Below are 5474 nucleotides of genomic sequence, written 5' to 3'. Positions count from 1 at the left end.
TCTCCAGAGTTCACGATGTCTTCCACGTTTCTCAACTTAGGTGTTGCTTCTCGGATCCTATCCGTGGAGTGGACCACGAAAAGCTTGATCTCCAAGATGATCTTACATACCGAGAGTACCCCATTCGTATCCTCGATCAGGCCGAACGTACCACGCGACGTCATAATATCAAGTTTCTCAAGGTTCAATGGTCGCACCATTCTGAGGATGAAGCAACTTGGGAAAGGGAGGATCGTCTTCGACTTGAATATCCCGCCTTCTTCCCGGAGGAACCCAAATCTCGGGACGAGATTCTTTGAGTGGGGGTGAGTTGTCACACCCTAGCTAGTCATGCATTAGAGTGTTGCATCATGTTTACTCTTTCATCAGAAACTTGAAATGGGGATGACAGAACCCCCAGTCCCCTCTGAAACCAACTAGGGTTACTAAAATAATTTTTCAATGAACCTGAAATGCCCTTCTAAAATGCCCATCATTTTTGCCTTGGTTCAGAACCTCTGCCAAAAGTGGTGCACATTTTCCTAGGCCATCCTAGGGTTTTTGAATTAAATCATAAATATTTGGATTTGGGCATTTAAAATAATATAAAAAATTTAAATGCTCAAATATCTCCAAACTAAAATGTTTCATGTTGGAAATAATCCAACTATGGGCCAGGAATAGTTTGGTGATTTTTGAAGTTGCCTAGGTATTTTATTAAATTCAACAAAGTTGCAGATATATTAAATAAAAAACAGAAACAGAAAAAAGGGGGAAACTTACCTGTCGCCCACCAGCCAGCCCACCTGGCCGGCCCAGCCCGGCCACCGCTCCAGCGAGCTGCTTGGCTTGCCAGGCAGGTAGCCAAGGTACTCGGTGGCGGCACCGCAGCTCGCCACGCAGCTGCTCGCCGCCTCGCCGCCTCCCTCGCCCGGCTAACGCCGTGAACCGGCCTCCCTCTCTCCCTCGAACCCCCAAGACACCCCCTCTCCTCTCCAGCTCCTCCCCCTCGCACGCCCCAGCCATGGCCGACGCCATCGCCGCCACCCCCTTGCCGTAGCCACGCCCTCCGTCCACCCCACGCCGTGCCACCGTGTCCAGGAGCTTCGCCGCCGTCCACTTCATCGAGCTAGCCGAGCCCCGTGTGCTCGAGCGGCCCGAGACCACCGCACCGACCTCGCCCGAGCTCGCCGTCGCCGGAGATCCCTTTCAACGCCGTCGCTGCCTCAGCTCGTCCCCGACCCCGCCGGTGGCCTCTACGGGAGCGCTGTGAGCCTAGCTACTCCTCCGACCCTCTCTCTCTCATTCCCGAGCCGTGTAGCCACCGCACGAGGATCACACGCCCGCGCCGTCGCGGACCTCGTCGCCGACGTGCTTCCGGCCACACTCCGGCCACAAGATGGTGTCCATCTTGCTCACCGAGTCCCACAGCACCTAGCTAGCCACTCCACGAGCCTCACCGACCCCTCTAGCGCCAAGTTCATCCTCGACCGAACCCCGGTGGCCGCCAAAGTCGTCGCCGGCGCCAACTCCGGCCACCCCGACCCCAACGGACTCCGCCAAGAGCTGCGGTTTGTCCTCAGCTCCACTCCGGTGGTCTCCGCGGTCCATTTGGTGGCCGAAATGGCCAAAACCACTCCCGCCGCCGCGTCGGGCTCGCCGGCGGCTAAACGCCGGCAGCCGACTTTGACTTTGACCACGGGTGGGCCCTGGTTGACTCCCCTGAGTCAATGACAGGTGGGGCCCAGCCCTGCTAATTATACAGGATTAGTTTTAATTAAATCTTAATTAAAATAATCACCCTGACATGCGGGACCCACTGTCAGGTTTGACCCAGACCTGTTCCGTTGACCTGCTGACGTCACACTGACGTCAGGCTGACGCAGTAATTGATTTTCTGGATTTAAATTAAATCAGGAAATTCCAGAATATTATTTAAACTTCAAAAATTCATAACTTTTATTCTGTAACTCCAAATTGGACAAATTATATATGAAAAATGATCAGAAAAATCCAATCTATCCATCTGTACTATTTTCATGCATGATCAAACAAGTTAAATTGATGTTTTAAGCAGAACAAGGAAAAGCACTTTAAAAGACCATATTTGAATTTGAAATTTGAATCCTTGATTCAAATTTGTTCAAACCCCTCTGGTTTTAGTTGCATTAGCCCAACACACTCATATTGCCATGTTTCATGCATGCATCATATTGTTGCACATTGTTTGGTGATGCTTGTGTATCGATGTCCTTTGCGACAGGTTCTGCCTCCGAGGAGTACCGTGATTACCCTAACGAAGAACCATATCAGTGCATCGAACCATCAGGCAAGCAACCAACCATTTGATCATATCGATACAATCCCACGTTCTCGCTCCTGCTCTCTTTTACTGCATTAAGACAACGCGTTTCAAACTGCTGTGTGCTACGGTAGTTGAACCCATTTCCTCTGCATGACCTGTCATTGCCACAGTAACTAGATGAAACCCACTAGCATGTGTAGGAGTTGATTGAGCCCTATGTATGTGTTGTTCCTACCTTGCTATGCCTGCTATGCTTAGAGTCGTGTCAGGTCTGGTTCATCTGGGTGATGGGCTAGAGTGAAATGATTATGTCGGTAATGAGAGTGGTGTGGTGAACACGATTTGGTAAAGGTATCGATGAGAGGCCATGTAGGAGTACATGGTGGGTTGTTTCATTGAAGCCGACCTTAAGCACTGAGATCTGTATGTGTGATTTAAGAATCAGCTACTACCATGCATTGGGCCCGAAACCAATGGACCCTCTCGACTTCTTATTCACCCTAGTTCTCCGTCCAGGAGTTGCAAGTAGTTTCTGGTGTTTGTAGCCTACTGGAGGCCGTGGACAGCGCTGACCGTAGGGGTGGGCTGTGATGCGGTAGGTACGTGGCACGGTGTACCGAATACCCGTTAGGTATCTCGGGAACCCTGTTCACATCGTTCGGGGCCGTATGGGAAACCTCGGCCGGACTCCCTGCGGATGGAACCCGAATAGGCGATAAACCTGGACTGGAGGCTTAGGTGATTAGGTAGGTCGTGGCCGACACCCACGTTGGGCTTCCGCTTGAAGGTTGCCGAGTACATGTCGTGTAAGCGACGGTAAGTGGTGAGAGCGTGTATGAAGAAGTACACCCCTGCAGGGTTAACATGATCTATTCGAATAGCCGCGTCCGCGGTAAAGGACTACTTGGTTGCCTATACAGTTCATAGACAAGTAAATGGAAACTGCTAAAAGCCTCAAGATAAGTGTGAGTGCCGAGGATGGCTCTTCCGTAGGAAGACGGAGGTGGATCCTCGGTAGTGTATTGAAGTGGTGAGTAGTGGACTCGTGTGCGCAAAACCATTTCAGTTGGAGTATCGTAGGATAGTCTAGCCAAGAGTCAAAGCTGGCTTGCTGCAATAACTCCACCAACCCTTCTTGATACTATGCATGTATGTAGGATCTGATGTAAGTCTTGCTGAGTACCTTTGTACTCATGTTGCTATAATCTACATTTTTACAGAAGACGCTGCAACCCCTTCTGATGGGTTCTATGTAGACGTTGACATCAACGAGTAGGCTAAAGACCCAGGTGGTGACCCTGAGCTTGTGGAGGACCACGTAGTATAGTTAGGCTTTCCAAGCCTCTTTTATTTTACTAGTTGTCTGTACTCAGACAAGTTACTTCCGCTGCTGGTTTGTATGACTGTATGACTTGTATGTGGGGTCGTGAGACCCGTACCTTTGTGTATGTTATGTATGGCTCCCTGAGCCTTAAATAAAATACTTGTGTCATAGAGTCATGTTGTGATGCTTCGTTGTATTTGCACATATCGAGCATATTGTGTGTATGATTGAAATGCTTGGTATGTGTGGGATCTGACTATCTAGTTGTTTATCTTTAGTAGCCTCTCTTACCGGGAAATGTCTCCTAGTGTTACCGCTGAGCCATGGTAGCTTGCTACTGCTCTGGAACACTTAGGCTGGCCGGCATGTGTCCTTCTTCGTTCCTGTGTCTGTCCCTTCGGGGAAATGTCACGCTTTGAGTACCGGAGTCCTGTTAGCCCGCTACAGCCCGGTTTACCGGAGTCCTGCTAGCCCAGTGCTACAGCCCGGACCCACTTGCTGATGACCGACACGTTCGAAGCTGGGTCATGGATGCCTGTCCCTGTAAGTCCGTGCCACTTTGGGTTTACGACTAGTCATGTCAGCCCGGGCTCCTTATCATATGGATGCTAGCGACACTATCATATACGTGAGCCAAAAGGCGCAAACGGTCCCGGGAAAAGGTAAGACGACACCCGTGGGGATACCGTGCGTGAGGCCGCAAAGTGATATGAGGTGTTACCGGCTAGATCGATGTGACATCGAGTCGGGGTCCTGACAGAGTACATAACACTTTTCGGTCCTTGACCGAAGAGGGAGAAGCCGACGGTCGGTTAAGACACATTTAAAGTTCGGTTGAACATAGATATGATATAAGTACTTCGGTACATGCAATCATTCTTCTACCCAAGTCACTTGGGGGCTCTTAAGTTTATTTGAGCCGTTTTATAATAAGTGTTCTTCTTCTTAGTCCTTGCAAAGTTTTATTATTATTATTTATCACTCCTTTTTTCGACGCGAGTGTGCGGTCACTAGCCGGGGAGCCTAATTTCTCTCTCAAAGCCGCTAGAGTTTAGTTTGCTAAACTGGCCTAATGAGAAGTACTCCGCCCTCGAGATAGGAGGTTGAAGCCATACGCTGACCCGCTCGAAGTCTTGAGATAGGATGTATCATGTTAAAGCATGACAGAAGCACTTCCTTTTTTAAGACCAATTTTCAAATTGGCACCGAACACTTGATCTTGTTCGGATGTCATGCTTTTACTGACGTTTCTTGGTTTTCCAAGCTTTTTGGCACTTTTAAACTATTTGTGCTTTTCCAGCATTAGTCTCGCAATGCAACGCCGGGCACCTTTAGGGATTCGGCAAAAAAATTCTCAGATATTGCTATATATGCATCGGTTTCGAATTGTGTCTTCGGTCAATAGTTGGGTTGCCCGGCTCCTGCACTTGCTTCCTACGTTTCGTTTTGTTCGGCTAGGCGTGCAAAGGGAGAACCATTGTGATTGTGCTTCCAGCTCACATGGTTAAGCACCTCAGTGGAGAAAGCCGAAAACTGACTGTCACAATAAGCGTAAACTGGTCAGTGATCCAATGACTATGTTAAAAGATGGGCCGTTCATAACATTGGCCGAAGTGTTTACGGCTTGACCCCGACTATCGCCGAACACTACCAGGGGCTATTAACTGGCCTCCCAAACTAAATCCTCGATATTTTGCTCTTACATTAGAGCTGAGGTTTAATGATCATGCTTAGCATGACAACCCAAAGAAAGGAACCGATAGTAGGACTATTTTCTTTGGAAGACATTTCTTCTGTTAAACAGTAATATAACATATCTCTCTGCGTACCTTTGTTTATAAAACCGTATGGCCAGATTACCTTGTT

Source organism: Triticum aestivum, chromosome 4A, assembly GCF_018294505.1.
Source record: "Triticum aestivum cultivar Chinese Spring chromosome 4A, IWGSC CS RefSeq v2.1, whole genome shotgun sequence".
Lineage (NCBI taxonomy): Eukaryota > Viridiplantae > Streptophyta > Magnoliopsida > Poales > Poaceae > Triticum > Triticum aestivum.
This window is presented reverse-complemented; position numbering follows the sequence as displayed.